This window comes from Petaurus breviceps, unplaced genomic scaffold (genome assembly GCF_028583685.1).
Source record: "Petaurus breviceps papuanus isolate PSGF00001 unplaced genomic scaffold, PetGlider_PUasm1.0 90823, whole genome shotgun sequence".
NCBI lineage: Eukaryota > Metazoa > Chordata > Mammalia > Diprotodontia > Petauridae > Petaurus > Petaurus breviceps.
The window spans coordinates 4,629,253-4,649,212 of record NW_027187352.1 but is presented as its reverse complement, the minus strand read 5'-3'; positions in this window follow the sequence as shown (position 1 = coordinate 4,649,212).

The following is a 19,960-nucleotide window of genomic DNA, read 5'->3' as shown; positions in this document are numbered from 1 at the left end:
ATATATATATATATATATATATATATATATATATATATATTTTGTTAGATGGAATAGCTTTTTGGGAGGGGTTGGGAGGGCAGTGCTGGAAGAAATTTAAGCAACATAAGAACAAAAGAAATAAAAATATTTTTAAAGAAGAAAATACTGACCAATCTTCCACACAAAAGAGCTCTTCAGATAGCAATAGGGACATCCCTTTTGGGTAGCTCAAAATTTTTTTATTTTAGATTAGGTTGTGGTGGGTTATCTTCTCCCTTTACCAGAGCCTGGGTAAATTGTATCTCCTACCCATGTCAGTACTTCCTACAGGCCTGGCTTATGAAAAAAAAGTAAAGGGGCAGAGCTGTAGGTTCCTGGCAGCAATTCCTAGCTCAGATCCCTGTGCTTCAGATGGAGAGGAACAGTTACTCACTATCAGGTTCCCAAGGACTGACCTGTATTCAGAGATTGACCCAGATTAGTCTGAATGGAGAATCCTGTCATATTATACAAAGTTATAATTATGTGTAAAATATGGTCATTGGTCCTAATTCTATGTAAATATGCAATGAAAATTTTTTAAAGTTTTAAAAATCTGTTTATTAATGTGAGAATAAGAAAAATGTATTTCTGATTCAACTATATTATAAAATAATAGTCATAGAAAGCAAAATTTTAAACTAAAAGTTAGTGAATATCATACCTAAAGATAATCCTACACTGATGATATGACAAAATGTCCTTATTGTCATTTAAAATATGTTAACAGTGTAGACTAAACTTTTAATTTAATTTAAATGTTCATACATTTGTTAGTAGGTACAGAGAACTTTGTGGGCAACTAGGTGGCACAGTGCACAGAGTACTGGGCCTGGAGTCAGGAAGACTCATCTTCCTGAGCTCAGATCTCAACTCAGATGCTTACTAGCAATGGGAACCTGGGCAAGTCCCTTTAACCCTGTTTGCCTCAGTTTCCTCATTTGTAAAATGAACTAGAGAAGGAGATGGCAAACCACTCCAGTAATCTTTGACCCCCAAATTGGGTCATGAAGAGTCAGACATGACTGAACAAAAAGAAAAGAGAACTTTATCCACATCTTTGTAAATTTGCATACTCACAATCTCATACAATGAACCCTGTAGAGTTAGATGACCAGGAGGCATTCTCTAAAATCAATAATGTTTGATTACTGTCCTTACAATATTTTTCAGTAGCTGGACCAAAATAACTTGAAAATTAGTCTTCAAAAACATCCCTCCCTCTTTTTTTTTTCAATCTGCCCACCAAAGAATTGGAAACTATCAATGGTTGTAACCCCTTAGAGCACTGGAGTACTTTGAGAATAGTAAACAAGCATTGGCTTTAATTTAAAATTCCTTCCTTCATTAACTCCAATAAAAATGTTCGGTGATCCTTAGATACTTTAAATCCAGATTGAGTTTTTTTCTTTCTTAGAAATGTAAATTCTAGAAGGCATCCCTTTCCAGAATAAGCCTATTTCATCAACAGAAAAATGTGTTGATCAGTGTATCTGGGGGTATGCTGATAAGTGTTTAAGAACCAGTTTGGGAGTGGGAGGGAGAGGGGGGGAATATACACATGAAACATGTTTAGCTTTAATCTGCATTATTAACAGTAGTTCATCATTTTTCATTTTATGTTATTTGCTTTTTGGAGGGGAAAAGGCAGGGCAATTGGGGTTAAGTGACTTGCCCAAGGTCACATGGCTAGTAAGCGTTAAGTGTCTGAGGCCAAATTTGAAATCAGGTCCTCCTGACTCCAGGGCTGGTGCTCTATTCACTGCGCCACCTAGCTGCCCCTACATCATTTTCTTAAATCTAGAAATCAACAAAACAATAGAGGAAGTCCTGATTTGTAGCATTTGCCAAAGGTGTAAATGCTTCCACTGAAAATTTAATGACTGTCAGGTACAGACTGTCTCCAGCATACCACTGGATATATCCATCTTTTCTTCAATACATAGGGATATTTCACTACTGCATCTTCAGTCACTTTGGCTGCCTTTCTAGTCATTTTAATGCTATGCAACTGAACTTGATTTTTAAAGTGACAGAACGAGCCAACACTTCAGTAAAAGCTTCTTCACGATGCACATCATGTCCACTTTCTTAAGAAAATCTGAAGCTTTTGTGTCAATGGCTGTTCTAAGAGGAATTTGTTTTTAATCGGAGTCTTCAATCCATCCACACAGCCGGATGTGTCATTGTCATTTTATGTCATTGTCTCACTTCTACTCCTTGTAATTGTCTGCAAACCACAAAAGGCCTTTTTTTTTTTTTTTATCATTTTGCTTGTCTTATAATTCTTTGTTTCATAGAGTCAGGCATTCCAACATCTCATCCTATTTTAGAGTGATTATGACTAGGTTCATGCTGTTCAATTACATCAAAGTTTTGTTCTGATGTAATAGCAAGTTTTTGTCTTTGGCATTGGCAGTACCCCCATCTGAAGGGGGGCAACTAAGTGGTGCAGTGATAGAGTGCCGACCTGGAATTGGAAAGATCTGAGTTCAAATGTGACCACTGACACTTACTAGCTGTGTGACCCTGGGCAAGTCACTTAACCCTGTTTGCCTCAGTTCCTCCTCTGTAAAATGAGGTGGAGAGGGAAATGGCAAACCACTGTACTATCTTTGGTAAGAAAACCCCAAATGGGATCAAGAAAAATTGAACACAACTGAACAACAAACATCACCGTTTTGTCTATTTTGTTAAGGACTTTTTTCTTTTTGGAGGAGGGAATGCAGGGAAATTGGAGTTAAGTGATTTGCCCAAGGTCACACAGCTAGTAAGTATTCCGTGTCTGAGGTCAAATTTGAACTCAGGTCTTCCTGACTCCAGGGCTAGTGCTCTATCCACTTCGTCACCTAGCCGCCCCTTGTTAAGGACTCTAAAAAAATACTAGCTTGTATACATTGCATTAGTTGAATTTTGGGTTACATTAAAGGATATCTGGTATCATTTTATAATTCACACTAAGTCAAATTTCTTATTATTCAAACTGATATCAATCACGACCTTTCCACCTTGCAGGTGGAAAAAGAGAGAGGGGAGGCTCAGGGCAGCACAGAGTCTAGGAGCTAAGCTCTGGTGTAGGCTTAGAGGTTAGACTTTGGGGCACATCTTAATAATTGCATCTATTTCCTAGGATTGTTGTGAGGATATAAATGAAATGATATTTGTAAAATTGCTTTCCAAACCTTAAGGTGCCATATCAATGCTAGATTTATTACCTTTCCTACTGCATCTCACTACTCCCCAGTGTAACCCAACTGGACTCCTATTATCTTATCATATGAGGGAAATGATTATTTTTCTTTTATATTAATAACCAATTATTAAATTAAGATTAAGGTTTTCCCCTCATATTTCCTCATAAACCATCCCCTATAGGTTATTCAGTCATCCTCTGAAGGACATTGCTGATAGATGAGATTGTCCCAATCCTTGGGGTACTCACTTTTTGATCTTGGGTGGGACCCCACCAAACTAGAAGACCTTACAAACAGAATCCAGTCTAGGTGAGATTTTGCCTTTAGGAAATAAACCCCATAGGTCTTTGGGACATTCCATTAGAAGTTAGGGTGTTATTTGCCCTTCATTCTCCAAGAGGACCATGACATCAGGGAGGTGATGCCATGACATGCAAGTGATTTGGATTTAAGTGAGGGAGGGCTGTGCAAAGTCACCAGCCTCACTTTCTCCTCCAAAATTTAGGGTGACCCAGTTTATGAAAGGGAAAATCAGACAGAGTTGTCTGGGTAGAGATGGATTCTTTTGTCCAGATTGCTAGAGGCAGCTGAATCTCAAATTAGGGTCACATTCTCAGCAGGGGGAGCTGTAGACTTTTTGTCCACCTCCTTATTAATACATCATTGATTGTTAACTAATCAGAGTTGACTTCCACCCTCAAGTATACCTCCTTTTCTGAAGGCAGTGAATGTTTTCCTGGGGCTGTCTTTGATTTACAAGCCAATGACCACTATTTCGTCATTTATTTGCTAGCCACAATTAACCACATTGATTATTAATTGCCCAGAAATTATGTCTCTTGGACTTTTCATTTGCCACACTTAGGTATCATCCCCACCACCCTTTCCAACCACTAAACCTAGAATGCCTCCTCCCCATCACATTTTTACCCACCCTGTAAAGCTCAACTCAAATGATATCTCTTCCACAAAGTCTTGCCTGATCCCTTTCAGTTTATTGTGGTTTTTTCCCCCTCAGTTCATTTGTACCATCTGTAGCAGAGGATTTACTGAGGATGGGCAACCATTGGTAGGAGAATATGGCACAAGTGACTCTCCATTGGGTACATGTTGGACTGAGAGACAGAAAGGTGACTTCTGGTATTCTATGAAATTGAAAACCTATGGCAATATTACCCCAGTTCCAAGGCCCATTGGGGCTTTCTCCTTATTAAGTGCCCTACATCTGTGCCAGAGAGAGGCAAATTCTTTGGTCTTGGAGTTTTCTTCCAAGTTGCTGAAACTCTTTGGACTTTGGACACTTCTAGCTCTCAGTTTTGACAGAGAATATTGATGGTGCCAACCCATTTCAGGATGCTAAAGGGGGGAAAAACTTCTAGAAAGAAGCTGACATGAAAGGAGATGGCAGTTTCCATCATATTTCCCTCTCCCCAGCTTCACCTCTTGGGTGAGATCTGAGAGTCTCTCTCTCTCTTTTTCTCTTCTCTTCTCTTCTCTTCTCTTCTCTTCTCTTCTCTTCTCTTCTCTTCTCTTCTCTTCTCTTCTCTTCTCTTCTCTTCTCTTCTCTCTCTCTCTCTCTCTCTCTCTCTCTCTCTCTCTCTCTCTCTCTCCCCCACTCTTTTTCCCCTACCTCCCCCAAAGAAGTTGCTACAAAGCATTTGCTGGACTAAGTTTATCTCCAAATACAGCATGACCTGTGAACAGAGTTGCTCCTTTGCTCATAGGACCCAGCATTTTGCCTTCAGGATCCATCAGGTTACTGGACTGGGTCTCTCCAAGCCTGGATGGCAAAAACAGATTCGGAGATCTGTTTACTCTGGCAACTTCCCAACCTCTGGTGGTCCTTACTGCAGGGAAGCAGTCTCTTTGATGCTGCCTAAATGATTCTCTATCCCACTCTGCCTCCCTCACTCACCACAGCAGCTGTTCTTAACAAGAATTAATTTAAGGGCTAGGCTCTGGGCTGTGTTTGGGAGGCTTAAAAAAATGGGAAGAAAACAATTCCTGCCTTCAAGGGACTAATATTTTAAAGGGGGAGACAATATGGAAACAACTGCACACATAAGATACAAACAGTATCAACAGGAGTTAATGTCTGAAGGAAGAAGGTACTGATTGGTGGATGGAGAGAAGGCTTCTTGCTGAAGGTGGGGTATTTGAGCCAAGCTAAGTCTTGATGAAATCACCAAGTGAGATAGTATAGAAGGAGGAGGGAAGAAAGGCCTGGGTCAGAGCCTTGAGGAGGACACCCATGGTTAGTGTGTTAAAAGGAAAATTATTTATTTGGGCTTTTGCCCAAATTATTATAAGATTAATGAATCTATGAAAAGAGACAAAGAGAATTAAAAGGAGTTAATTAACACTACCTTCTGGTAGCAACCTGTAGTCCCTGATCACTGGATCAAGATAGATCAGCTTTTACTGATAACTTTGGAAAGGAGATAAAGATAATTGGGACAGGTCCATGTCTCCTCCCCACTATAGTATGTGTATATATACTATATATGTATATATATATACACATATAGGTATGTGCCAGGTACAAACAGGTAGGCGATGACATACACAGTGATAAAGAGCAGGTAATACAAAAGCTGCAGAGTGAGTGATGCCTCCCCAGCAGAACCTCCCCCAACATTGACTGATAAGCAGGGCTTGGAACAAAGTCAGCATGATTTTCAGTAAGTGGACATGACATGGATGAAGGTGTATCAAAAGCATGGAGGAGTAGGCAGATAAGTGATCAGAGAACCAGGAGAGAGCAGTGTCACCAGAGCAGAGGAGAACATGTCCAGGAGGAGGGAGTGCAGAAGTATCACAGGCTGCCAGGGGGTCAATGGGGATGGGGATTGAGAAAAGGCCATCAGCGTTGGCAATTAAGAAGTCACTGCTAACTTGGAAAGGGCACTTCCAGTTGAATTATGAATGAGTTCAGAAACCAGAAGAGGGTTTAGAAGGGAGTGAAAGGAGAGGAAGTAGAAACACCTCATGTAGATGGCTTTCTCAAGCAGTGTAGCTAAGAAGGGGAAAAGAGAGACAGGATCATACTGTTAACCAAAGACAGTATCACAAGTCCATGAGACATGTGTTACAGCTAGATTTATTATAAGAGGAAGGCATATGCACATGGGATGCCACGGAGCCCAGTGGGTACAAAAAAAACCTTGGTTGTTGGCCCTTTGTTCTAGAAAAGGACCAATGACATCAAGTCAATGATACTGACTTGCAAGTCAATTGGATTTAAGTGAGAAGGGACTGTGCAAAGTCACCAACCTGGCAAGGCATAGGTCAAGATGACCTGGTAAAAGCCCGAATTAAGTTACTATGGAAAGGGAAAGTCATAGGGTAGAGGAAATGGACTAATCCTCTCCTAAAATAATGGAAATATGCTTAAAACAAGTTCCCACACCTCTGTTCTAGACAGAGAAAACAGAAGGAAAAATGAGAGGCAGGCAATTCTATCTTACTTTCTCTCACTAATACCTCCTGTGGCTGCTGGGAGGACAGAAAGAGGTTATGCAAATGAGGCCCATTAATGCCCTGTGCCATCAGCCTCAGCCCAGCGGTGGGCCCATTCCTTCTCCCATCTGGCTGACCACAGCATAGCTGTTGGTTGCTTTTAGCAGCCCTCACTGCAATTCCTGGCTGGCCTCAGCTCCTTAGGAGTGTTAGCAATTTCTTGTTTTACAGGACTAACCTCTTTCATATTCACACTACACTTCCTGACTTGCTTCCATCTTCTATGATCTTTAAAGATTTCAAGTTTGCTGATTGTTGAAATGAAAATTCTTCACCCTAAATGAGGCAAAACACAAAAAAAGAATGGAAAAGCCAATGTGCTGTTGCCTTAATTATGATAGACTCCTTTAATTCTTTGTCCTGAATTTTGTCTAGTTAATCAGGGTGAAAGGCCTTATGAAGAATTATCTTTTCAACAGATCCCTGGGAATCCTTACCAGTCTCTTTCCCCTGTTCTCACTGGAATTTGTTGATTTTGGTGTTTTCCTGAATTCCGTTCCTCAGAATTTTTTCCCTCTTTAATATGTATGGTCAAGTAAAACAAATTCTGGTTTTGGCCACATCCAGAAAATATGTTGCTGGTGGTGGTCCTTTGTTCTCAAAGAGGACCAATGACATCACAGGGCACGTTCTTGATTTGTACGTGAATTGGATTTCAGTGAGGCAGAGGTGCACAAAGTCATCAGCCTCCCTCTCTCCTTCAGAGTAATCAAGTCCAGTGGTAGGACAAAAGTCAAGACAGCTGGTGATGGCCCAGGATGAAGTGGGTGACCTTGACCTTTCTGTTTTTTTTTTCTAGCCAGAAAAAAATAAATTGTCTATCTTATTCTTCACTCTGGAGCCATCACCTTTCTATCAGGAGGTGGGTAGCATGCTTCACCCATCCTTGACTGAGGACCTGTAGCATTGGAGGCAATGGGTCCTACCTATCTGCTCTTAATTAATTTTTTTTTAATTTATATTCAGCTCCAAATTCTTTCCCTCCCTCGAGCCCTTTTCCCAACCATTGAGAAGGCAAACAATATGATAACCCATTATACATGTGAAATCATGCAAAAGTCATGTAAAATTGTTTCTTATTAGCCATGTTGCAAACAAAAAAGATGGGGACAAGAAAGATAAGGTATATGAAAAAAAAATGCTTCATTCTGCACTCAGAGTGCATCAGTTCTCTCTTGGGGTGGATAGAATTTTTTTATCATCAGTCCTTTGGAACTGTCTTGAGTTATTGTATTGACTAAAGTAGCTAAGTCTTTCACAATTGGTCATCATTACAATATTACTCTTCACTGTACAGTTTTCTGGTTTTGTTCATTTCACTTTGCATCAGCTCATATAAGTCTTCCCAGGTTTTTCTGAAATCAGTTCATTCATAGTTTCTTACAACACAATATTATTACATCACAATCACATACCACAACGTGTTCAGTCATATCCTAATTGATGGGCCTTCCCTCAATCTCTATATCAATATTCAACATAAATATTTTTGTACATATAGGTCCTTTTCTTATTTCTTGGATTTCTTTGGTAGATCTGGTAGTGGTATTGCCAGGTCAGAGGGTATGCACAGTCTTATAGCCTTTGTAGAATAGTTCCAAATTGTTTTCCAGAATGGTTAGAACAATTCACAACTTTATCAGCAATACATTGTTACTGTTGTTGAGTTGTTTCAGTAGTGTCTGCCTCTTTATGACTCCATTTGGGTTTTTCTTGGCAAAGAAATTGGAGTAGTTTGCCATTTTTTTTCTTCAGCTCATTTTACAGATGAGAAATAAAGACAAACAGGATTAAATGACTTGCCCAGGGTCACACAGCTAGTAAGTATCTGAGGTCAAATTTGAACTCAGGTCTTCCTGACTCCACACTTGCTGTTCTATCCACTGTACCACCTACCTGCCCAGATCTGCATTAGCTTACCTATTTTTCCACATCCCTTCCAGTATTTGTAATTTTCATTTCTGTCATGTTGGTCAATCTGGTTGGTGTGAGGTGGTACTCAGAGATGTTTTAATGTGCAATTATAGCCCATAATGTGCATTTACAGTATATAACTATTGATAACTTTGATTTCTACTTCTGAAAATTGCTTGTTCATATCCTTCGACCATTTATCCATCGTGGAAATGACTTGTATTTTTATAAATTTGGCTCAGTTTCTTATATATTTGAGAAACAATAATTTTGTCAGGAATTTACTATAAAAATTTCCCCTGGTTTCCTGCTTTCCTTATGATTCTGGCTGACTTGGGTTTTTTTTTTTGTGCAAAATCTTTTTTATGTAATATAATCAATATTCTCTCTTAACTCTGAATTCTGCTTTCCCCAAATCAAGGCTACCCACTAGATTACGCCCAGCTTAGTGAATAGAGTGTTGCATCTGGAATCAGGAAGACCTGAACTTGAATCCTGTCTTACAAGTACACTAGCTGTGTGACCCTGGGCAAATCACTTAATGGTTCTCTGTCTCAATTTCAACATCTATGAAATGAGGCCATTGTGAAGATCAGATGAAACTGTGGTAAAGCACTTTGCAAACCTTAAAGCTACTATGTTAATGCTAGTTATTTTCTCTCCTTCGTCATGAATTCTAAAATGGAATGGTCATGTCCCTTTCAAAGTTCTCATAATTTTTCATGTATTGGAAATCACTTCTTCCCTATTCATCGAAACAGTCTCCCTTTGTTTCTTCCTTCCCCCTTTAAAGAATCTGTCTCTGACCCCTATCATTGGATTGAATGAAACTTTCTCCAAGGTCATAAAATTCAATTGCCCCCTTTCAGTTCTCTTTTCTCTTAGACTTCTACAACTTTTGACATCTCTGACCATTGAGAGGCATCATGCTCAAATGGAAAGACCACTGATTTTAGAATCAGATGTGTATTCATATCATGACTCAAACATTTATGGTAGGATCAAACATCTGAGTCTCAGTTTCTTCCTCTGTAAAATGTGTAAAAAGATACTTATACTACCTTACCCTTCCTTCTCAGGCTGTCACAAGTTTAAATCATTTAAGGCAACCTTCAGTGCCACAGAAAATGTTAATTAATGTGGGCCACCCCCCCCTTTCATCTGCATACAAAAGACTTTAAAAATACAGTGTTGAAAAATTACACAGGATAAGTTTGGCCCCAAAGAAGGGATGAGAAGACATCTCTCCCATCTCCTTTGTCCGGAAAGGGGTCCACAGATTTGTGACTACATATATTTAACATTTTTTCAGTGTATTGATTCATTTGCTGAATTTTTTCTTTCATTTTTCTTTATTAGAATTTTTTTTGTTATAATGGGTTGCTCTCTGAGAGAGGAAGGGAAAGGGTAAATCTAGGTTATATAAAAGCAAGATGTCAATAAAAATCTTTAAAATACATAAAAAAGTGGCAGATAAAATATATTGAAGGGAGTAGAAATATGTTTAGAAGGGAGCACAGAGAAGCAGAACAACTACAGTCTCTGCCTTTTAACTGTTAGTCCCCCTCATCTTTGGAGTGTACTTCCTCTACCTCATAGAGCTCCTCTCTTCCTTCAAGTAATTCCACTGTGTTTTAAAAATCTTTTGTTAATACTCTTTTCTTTCTTTTTAAAATCCCTATCCCTCCCTACCAAAACATAAGAAGTTATCCCTCATGATAAACGAATATAAACAAATTAACTCACTGGCATTGTCTAAAAGGGTATTTCTTTTTGTACCTCTAGTTCATTTCCACTCTGTAGAGGCAGAAAGCAGTTTTGTCATCAGGATTCTGAAGTTATCATTGGTCATTGAAATGATCAGAGTATTTATTTTCCTTTACATTATTGTAGGCATTATATAAATGTCCTCTGGTTCTTCTCACTTCACCCAGCATCAGTTCCTATAAATCTTTTTAGTATAACCCTCATCTCATTTGCAAAAGACTTTCCTCATTGGTGGAGACCAATTAGTCAATGCTCCATGCCTGCATGAGGAGGTAGAATTATCAAGAGTTCAAGAGAGATGAGAGATCCTGTTCTTCAGGCTTCTTGGCTTCAAAAGAGAACACACACACACACACATACATATACACACACACTTCCAGATTATCTTCAAGTCCTTGAAGTAAGAGAAAAACTCTTGGGGAGAAGCCAACATACAGAGGAGCTGGCACCTTGATCATATCTGTATCACCAGCTTGCTACACTAGACACCTCAGGGAAATTCCGCTTCGGTGAGATCTGGGACTCTTTGTTTTGGCTGATAAGTCCCCCCTTGTTATGACAGAGAGGCCCAGTAGCTCAAGAAAACTATGAGCTATGTTGTGCAGGGTCACCCACAATGGACAGATCATAGTGTAGAGTTCTGACAAAAAAAAAAAGGTGAACCAGTGGAGAAGGAAATGGCAAACCACTCCAGTATCTTTGTCAAGAAAACTCAATGGAAAAAATAGTCCACGAGTACACAAAAAGTCAGGCATGACTGAATGACTAAACAACATTTTAGCTGAACTGAGATAGCTTGCTCTTAATGGGAGAGTTCATTCACTCTGTATATTGTTTGGCATATTCTTATCTGTATGCTTTCTCTGTCTTCTGTTTGTTGTGATTTCTGTCATTGGCTTGGATAAATGGATTTATTAGTTATTCACTATGTGTGTTCTTTGTGGAAGTGGCATTTCCTAGGAAGGGAATCAAGCTTTGGAGATATAGTTTGGGGTACTCCTTCATTAGGGATAATGGGCAGGAGTTCAATTTGATCTCTCCTAGACTAAAAATATTGAATAGAATAGATGGGTCTAATTCTAGGCCAGTACCCTTTCTCTGAGGAAGAGAGCGGCTAGTCTCCAGTACCAATCTCCTACCTCTCCATTTGGCAAGAATCAAAGTCTCTCTTGGAGGTATGGAGCATTGAGCAAACAATCTCCACCAGTGAGAAGAGTCCAATACAAATGGGTTTGAGACTTAGGTTTTAAGAGAATAAAATGTGAAAAATTCATAGGAGAAGTGTGAAGTATCACATAGAGTCCTATGATCTATTAGATGACAGAAGTCATATAGGTAGTGAGTGATAGAGGTGGGATTTGAACTCTGAATTCTTAGGAAAGAAATCACTACAGAGATAGTGTGGCCCTGATGCTGTTGGCAGTAATGCACAGCAGACTGTATGGTCAGTAAGAAGGCAATAATAGTCAGTAACTATGTCTGTTAGTTAAAATTTCACCAAGTTAAGAAGCAGAGTAATGATTTGTCTTCCAAGGGCAGCTAGATGCATAGAGGACAGAGCATGGGGCTTGGAATCAGCAAGACTCTTCTTCCTGAGTTCAAATACAGTCTCAGACACTTAATATCAGTGTGACCCTGGACAAGTCACTTAATCCTGTTTGCTTCAGTTTCCTCATCTGTAAAGTGAACTGGAGGAAGAATGACAAACCACTCCAGTATCTTTGCCAATAAAACCCCAAATGGGGTCATGAAGCATCAAACACAATTGAACAACTACTAAAATAAACTACAAGAATTGAACAGACTTGGGTTGTCAAGTGAAGAGGGATTAGTCTTGTATTTCTGGCCTCTAGAGGGCAGAACTAGGAGCAATGGTCAAAACTTAAGAAAGACAGATTTAAACTTTGCAGAAGGAAAAACTTCCTACCAATTAGAGCTAGCTAGCAAAGCCAAAAGGGTTACTAGAGGAGACAGTAAATTTCCCATCACAGGAGGTCTTTAAGCAGAGTCTGGATGATCACGTGTGGAGTATGTCATAGAGGGGATTTTTGTTCAGGTATGGGTTGGACAGGATGGCCTTTGAAGAAGTCCTTTCCATCTCTGAGATTCTGTGATTCTGTAATTAATTAGAGCAATACCTATCACTTGGGAAACCCCCAGATTCCTATAGGATACAAAGAAAGAAATCATTCTACCTGGTAAGTCACAATGCAGAATCCTAGACTTGCCTAAACACAAAAGGGCAATCTTCCAAAGGTTAACACAAAGTGGAGGTGGAGTGAGAAAAAGAGTGAATAATATATTCTCCAAAGGACAGAATGAGCTTCCATAATAGCCCAATTTTAGGGCATGCCCTTGAACAAGATGGCAGTAAAGATAGATGGAACTGGCAGACCGCACCTTCTCCTGGCACACCTAGAGGCCTTATACATCCAGGCCAAAGTTTTATGGTTCTACTTCCAGGAAAACAACAATTGCTTAGGTGCCTGTGAACCCACAGCAGAAATAGAGAATTGCTCAAGGAAATCCATCACAGGGGAACAAAGACTAGCCATCAGCAGCTTTTCAATAATACTGTTTTCTCAGATGATGAATTGGTCACAATCAGCCTTCAGCATAAGATGGAGATCAACACTGATTATGATGAACTCCTCTGCATGTTAGCCTCTGCTGCAAAAATGGCCCGAAAGCTGATGCTTTGGAAAAGGAGTGAGTAAATCAGCCCATCACCTAGGAAATGTAAAGGAAGTCAAACCCATAAGAAACTTGATGGAAAACCCAGTTTTGATGTCAAGTCTCTTTGCAAAGAAATGCAGGGATAAGTAAATCATAATAATAATGAATGAAAGGGAAGAGGGAGCCAAGGAAAATGGCAAAAAAAAAAAAGTAAGACTGATTATGGTTGAACAGACCATCTGATTCAAACAGCTTTTCCAGGAACAATATGACTTAAGTAGAGTGTGGACAATAAAAGCAAGATAAATGTTATCTGTAGTACCTCCAGTAATGACTATGCAAAGCTATATCGTAAATAATCATTAATTATTGTAAGCAGAAGTCAAATTTGGACACAGTAGTATCAAGTCCAGGAAATGTCCAAATGTTTCAAAGCATAGCAATCAATCATTCAATAAGCACTTAATAAGCACCTACTGCGTACCAGGCATTGGACTAAGCATTGGGAGTACAAAAATGCTGTTTGTCCTTTGTTTTCAGAGGACCAATGACTTCAGGAGGGTGATGTCTTGACTTGCAAGTGACTTGGATTTAAGTGAGGCAGCTGTGCAAAGTCATCAGCCTCACTGTCCTCCAGAATGATCAGAGTCCAGGGGCAAGACAACTGGCAGTGGCTCTGGATGCAGTGGGAGACCTTGGCCTTAAGCTAAGGTCTTTCTCAGGTCTCAGTTTATCTGAGTCAAGAATTGAGATAGAGATGGCCTACTTTGCCCTCACCAAAGAATCAGTCTGGGAGGGGAAGACCCTCAGAGTTTCAGGCCAAAGCAGAAACAATTGCTATTTGCACTCACTCAGAGTCATCAAAACTTAAACAAAGTGCAAGTGAGGCTTGGGCTGAGGCCTATTATTGGTCAATCAGGGAGAACCAGAGTGATTTGGATTTAAAGGCATAGTCAAGTAGCTCCTTTTGAATCTCAATGGGCTTTATCAAAGCCTGGTTTTTCAAAGCTATATTTCACAAAATCATAAATAAAAACTATATGAGACAAAAGAGTTAATTGTGCCAGTTTTTTTTTTTTAATGATAGAATAAATAAGTAGGGGGAAAAAAAATCTAGCCCTTAAGCTCCCAAGATACTTTTCGAAGTATAAGCAATCAAAATTTATATTCCTTTGAATAGAATATCCACACATAAGGGTATGGGTATGACTCCCCACATGGACAGAAGAGGAGGAGGAGAAGGGGAGGAGGAGGAGGAGGAGGAGGAGGAGGAAACTAAGAAATAATGAGTAGTGGACATCTAAGACACCTAGACTGCGAGCTTGTGAGGCTGGGAGGATAGTGGTACCCTTGACAGTAATAAAGAAGTTTGGAAGGTGGGTAGAGTTTAGGGGAAAAGATAATGAGTTCAGTTTTGGACATGTTGAGTTTTAATATACCTAATGGAAATCCAGTTTGAGATGTCTGAAAGGCAGTTGGAGGTGTAAGACTAGAAGTCAGCAAAGAGATTAGGGCTGGGTAAATAGATTTGAAAATCATCAGCATAGAGATAATAACTAAATCCATGCTGATGAGATTATCAAGTGAAGTAGTGTAGAGAGAGAAGAGAGGAGGGCCCAGAATAGAGCCCATGGGGATGCCTACATTTACCAGACATGACCTGGATGAAGATCCAGCAGAGGAGACTGAGATTTGGTCAGATAGATAGGAGGGCTGGGGAAGAGAAGTCCTGGAAACCTAGAGAGAAGAGAGTATCAAGGAGAAGAGGGTGATCACCAGCATCAAAGCCTGCAGAGAGGTTGGGAAGGATGAAGACTGAAAAAAGGCCATTGGGTTGAACAACTACGAGATGATTGGAAACTTTGAAAAGGACAGTTTGGGTTGAATGATGAGGTTGGAAACCAGATTGTAGGGTTGAGAAGAGAGTGAGAGAGACAGCTTTCTCAAGGTTAGCCACAAAAGTCAGCAGATATATGGGATGATTGCAGGAATTGAAAGATCAAGTGATGATTATTTGAGGATGGGAGAGACATGGGCATGTTTATAGGCAGTAGGAATATAGCTGGTACAAAGGAAGAGATTGAATCTAAGTCAAAGAATGGGAATGATACAGGGGGCCATTTGCTGTAGGAGATAGGATGAAATAGGATCATTTATGGAGGCAGAGGGGTTTGTTTTGGTAAGAAGAAGGGTCAGTAATTTGTGTGAGAAGGATGAAAGAAGAGATAGTGGCAAAAGGCATTTTAGTGATATGAGATGAGGAGCAGGGAAGAGTGAGTTTTTGGTGAATGTCCTCATTTTTTTTCAATAAAATTTGAGGCAAGGTTCTCATCTGAGGGGGGGGCAGAAGAACATGGGAAGTTTGAGGAGGGATGAAAAGATTTGGGAGAACTGCTGTGGTGAATGGGATAGTGAGTTAACTAGGGAGGTGTAGGCTATGACCAGCCCAGGACTGAGTTGAAGTTATGTAACATAAATTTGTAGTGGGACCAGTTGGAACCCTCCCTTTTTGCTATATGACATATTTTATGTAAACTTTGGTGAGGTCTTTGAATACTTGTGGTTGGATTGGACAATCCAGTGAGTTAGAAAATCAGAATACATATTTTATAAATATAGATATTCTGATTGTGGATGATGTGATTTTTGCTATGTTAAGTGAGTTATTAGACCAAGGCATGATAAGTTATTATACTACCTGCACAATAACTCATTTGTCATGTACATATGATTTGTGTCATATAATCAGTTATGCTATACCATGTAACATATTATGTGTGTTCTGATTACCAAATAATTGGATTGTCCAATCCAAGTCACTAGTGTTCAAAGCTTTGCTGTGGTTTACACCAAGTATATCCTATTATCTGGGTGGGGGTGGGAAGGGGACTCCAGGGAAGAAGCACTAAGTAGGAAAATCATGGAAGGAACCCAAAATCCTGATGCACTCATTAAATTCCTCTATAATGGCACCCACTTGGCCCAAGATTGGAAGCACTGTGTATGAACTAGGACACTTAAACTCTTAAAAAATGTTTGTGAATACTTAATCTTTCCCCTTTCCCAATGTAATGTGTATCTAGGGTGTCCTGAGACAGAATGATTGATCTTTCCAAGCACTAAATCCCTGAAGACAATGCAAGGTCTTCATCTCTTCTCACATAGTATCGCCTTTCACCTTTAGAAGTATTCATCAGAGGCATCCCATCTCACCATCAAAACAAGGCATTCCCCCTTTTTTTTTTTGGTTCCCTTTTCAATTTCTCCCTTCACCTCCTCATCCACTCCCCTGAAGACTCTTCTTTTCCTTGGAGACCACTTGACTAGAGCTGTATTACACATTCCTCTCTGTCCTCCTCCCTTTTTGCAACTTAGTCCCACAAAAAATATCGATTCACCTGCAGGTGGGGTTTCTTGAGGTTCTTCAGTCCATAATGCCCCAAGTGTTCCTGCCTACTATCACCTTTACCTAATTTTACCTTCATTCTTTTCTGCTTGTGTACACTTAATAGAAAAATCACTGGTCTCTCTGCTGTCACTCTGTTGCTGTCCTTGGTTGCTGCATTCATTCACTCCTGTATTTCTGTTGTCTGAGAGCATTCACATTATCTTTTCAGGTGTAGTTTTTTCTAAGAATGTTTCAAATTCCTCTTTATTATTGAATGTCCATTAAAAAAATTAATCATTAACCTCAGATTTTCAGGATGTCACCTTAGGTTACATCTTGAGCTCTGTGGTTCTTCAGAACACATTATTCCATTCCTTCCTGTGTTCTCTGGTAGGTGAAGAATAGACTTGTGTTTTAGAATTTCCTTTTTTTTTTTTTTCCTATTTGAACATCTTTCTCTTGGTTGGCTCGTAGAACTTGTTATTTCTTGATGGAATTGTCAAATTTAACAACTATATGTCTTGGAGTTTGTAGCCTTATCCCCCACCCCCACCCCAAAGTGATCTATAGATTCCTTCAATTGGAGATTTGTTTTCTGTGTTCAGTCAGTCAACAAATAGTATTAAGTACCTACTATGTGATAGGCACTGTGCTAAGCTCAAATAAGAAAAAGAAAGCCTCTACACTCAAGGAGCTTACAGTCTAATGGGGGAAGACAATACACAAAAGGAAGTTGAAAGGTAGGAACAGGGGAGCACTGGAGAGCACCTGGGGGCACTGGGGCATAAAGTTGATGTAGTCCACACCAAGCAGAACAGCTGATGGGAAATGAAGAGTTGACTGGAAATTATGAGTTCTCTCTCTATAAAGGGAAGCTTTAGGAGGAATTTTTTGTTCCATACTCCTGACTTCCAATCAGAGGGTAGAGGCAACTGAGAATACTGAGGAGGTGTTGTATACCAAAGCTGAAGCAATCTCCATGATGATGAAATTTCAGGTGATGAGTTTGTCCTGAAGGAAGAATGATGTTCACAGAGTTGAAACCAAACAAAGCAGCTAATGGGAAATGTTTAGAAGTCTCGGACAATTTTCTTGTATTATTTCTTGCATTATAAGTATTTGGGTTTCTTTTTTTTCACTTGTCTCTCTGGGAGACCTATAATCTTTAAATTGCCTCTGTGTATATTGTCTACAAAATCAATATATTTTGAATGTATGGGGAGCACGTTTTCTTTTAATGCTATTACTTTTTGTTACTCTTCTTCCAGATGATCCTTGATTTCTGTGTATTTGCATTCTCAATCAGTTGTCCTATCTTTTTTCTTTTGGTGAGACTCACCACTGTGGATTCAAGTTTTTCTCTTTTGCCAATCATTTCTGCTGTACAGACCATAAATTCTGCTCTCACAATTCTCGTTTTTCCTTTAAACCACTTAGGAACAGTATGTTATTGTTCCATGCTCTCAAAATCCACGAGATCCTCTGCCTCATCAGGTGCTGAATCATTTTCCTTTGTTTTGCAGTATTTATTCCTAGATAATCATGTACACAGCTGTACACTTTCTCACTAGTTACAATGTCTCTCCAGGACATACAGAGAGGGTGCATGTGCAAGCACACACACACACACACACACACACACACACACACCCCTCATGTGACCAAGGCACATGCAAAGGGAATCTGTGAGGTCAGGGAAGACTTGCAGAGATGAGGCAACTCACTTGTCCAATGCTGTCATCACCAATGTCCTCTGGTGGTGTCATCAGGCAAACCCCTTGCTCCACTTCGATCTGGTCCTCTTTAACTTCTCTGCCACAGTACTCTCTGCTCTATGTTTCTACTAAGCCGTTCTCTGTCATCTACTCTTCATTGGTGGCTGTGCAGCTTCTTTGGGTCCTCTGAGGGTCTCTAATGCCATCTAATGAATTTCTCCTGTTGTTATGGCTTTCCCCCTCCAGAGAAAAGGGCTACACTCTCAGTTATCACTAAAGGTTAGGGGTGCTGTGCTCCTGTGATCTGGAAAATCTGTGTAAAATTCTGTGGCCCTTCCTTTGTACCACAGAAGAAGTCTGAATTTTTTCTTTTTCTTTTAAGAGGTGTTTATAGGACTTTGTTTTAAAATGTGGGTTGGTATTATATAATACTATACATACATTTTATCCGTTTCGGAGTTTCTAAACTTTTTCTGTGTCATCTGCTGACCTTCACATATCCTCTGTTGTTTCCCCAAACTCTCCCAAAATGCCTGCTTAATTTCTTGTGCCGACCTGCAATATATCACAACTGCAATGAGGAAAGTGGAGATTTGGAAGCGATGACTATATAACCTCTCCCTTAGTGCTCATCTAAACAACTGTCTAAGACTCTAAGTTGACCTACATTGGATGAGGGATTTTCCTTATCTGAGAGTTCCCAAGTTAATGAAATCTTCCCATGTTTCTTTGAATTCTCCATGTTCATTTTCTCTTACAGCACAATATCCTATTATATTCATATCCTGTAATTTTCTAGCTATCCTCCAGAGAAGTGGAAACAAAGTAGATACCAATCAACTGGGGGAAAGGCGGAACAAATTATGATATAAGAACATAATGCAGTTGTAAGAAATTACAAATATGATATATTCAGAGAAATCTGGTATAGGGGGTATACTGTGCTGTGTGGTTATGGGTATTCACATGGTTCTGTCTAGATGTGGCTCCCCGGAGGCATAGAGATATTTCTAGGGTCTCCTCCCTTCACTCTTCTCCAAGGCAGACTTTAATTCCTTCCAGGAGGGAAAGCTGGAGATTGGGGCAAAGGCTGACCACTCTACTCTCCTAGGAGAGAGTGGGAATTCCAGACTAGAATTATATCTGTCTTAATATCTTAAATATTGTTAGTCCAGGGGAAATAATTTTAAGGTTCCAGTTGACCTCCCAATCACCATCTGTAGATGGGGAAGGAGAGCCAGAAGTTGCACATCCAAGGCTTAACTTCTTTTCTGCTAAATGTCAGTTCTACAATAAACTCACATAGTGAATAATCAATCCATTTATCTGATTTAATAAAGAAACAGAAATCAGAGAAGGCGTACACATGACAATATATATGACAAATCAGAGTGAATGAGCTCTTCTATTGGGAGTGTGATAACTCAGCTCAACCAAGAAAGTATCTCAGATCTCGCCCAAAGGTAAATTCCCTGAAGTTTCCAGTACAGAAGTGTCAAACTCTGTAGTTTGGAGTTGAATGAAAATATAATTGGGATAAAATAGAATTACAAAATATAAAAAAGATAAGATTTAACTGGAAAATGTTTAACAAAAATCAATAAAAATGCAACATAGATAATGTTAATTTGTGCTTTTCTAACAGGGATGTTTCTTTTTGGTTTTGACATCACTGCTCTGGTGTATCCTTAGCTGGGGATAGGGACATGATTGAGACAGAATAAATTCAAGATAGATAGGGAGGGAAGGGATTAGCTGGGGAGCCA